Consider the following 852-nt stretch of genomic DNA (forward strand, 5'->3'; position numbering starts at 1 on the left):
CGCGGACAGCAGAGACGGGCATGAGGTGCTGAGGCCGCTGCTGCCGCCACCAAGAAGCCTGTGTGTGAGCACAGGACACTCTCCACACCTCCCCTCCCGGGAGCCTGTGCAGCCCGCCACTGCCAGGGTCCCGTGATCCAGGAACAACTCCCCCGGGAGAACGCATGGCGCGTCTCAGGCTGGTGCAGCGTCCCGCCGGCCTCTGCCGCCGCGGGCTCGCCCTGCACTCCGTGCCCCTCCCTCCCCGCGGCCTGAGCGAGCCAGAGCCCCCGAATCAGCTGCTCCTTTAACCCCGTCCTGTCTGAGCGAAGAGCAGACGCCCTCGGGCGACCTACGCGCAGAGGCGGGGCCAAGTCCAAAGCTGAACCCCAGGAGCTGTGCGAACAAGGAAGAGAAAGGGAAATTTCTCCCAGCAGCCTCAGAAACAGCGGATTAAAGCTCCATAATCAACTTGATGTACCCTGCATCTGTAGAATACCTGAATAGAAACGAATCATCCCAAATTGAGGAGGTGGACTTTGGGAGCAAGATAGATTATTTTTTCCCCTTTTCCTCTTTTTGTGAGTGTGTATGTGTATGCTTCTGTGTGAGATTTTGTCTGTATAGCTTTGCTTTCACCATTTGTCCTAGGGTTCTGTCCGTCTGTTTTTTTTTTACTTAAAAAATATTTTTTCTTAATAATTATTTTTTATTTTAATAACTTTTATTTTATCTTAATTTTATTTTATCTTCTTCCTTCCTTCCTTCCTTTCTTCCTTCCTTCCTTTCTTTCTTTCCTTCTTTCTCTTTCTTTCTCTCTTTCATTCTCTCTTTCTCTCTTTCTTTCTATTTTTTCTCCCTTTTATTCTGAGC

General features: G+C 49.8%; 1 protein-coding gene across 1 annotated transcript in view; it reads right to left on the reverse strand.

Moving 5' to 3' along the window:
• LOC102976759 (OTU domain-containing protein 7A) overlaps window positions 1–852 on the reverse strand; it is a 191,954-nt gene that overhangs the window by 88,609 nt on the left and 102,493 nt on the right. The window lies entirely within an intron of this gene.

This window comes from Physeter macrocephalus, chromosome 11 (assembly GCF_002837175.3).
Source record: "Physeter macrocephalus isolate SW-GA chromosome 11, ASM283717v5, whole genome shotgun sequence".
Taxonomy (NCBI): domain Eukaryota; kingdom Metazoa; phylum Chordata; class Mammalia; order Artiodactyla; family Physeteridae; genus Physeter; species Physeter macrocephalus.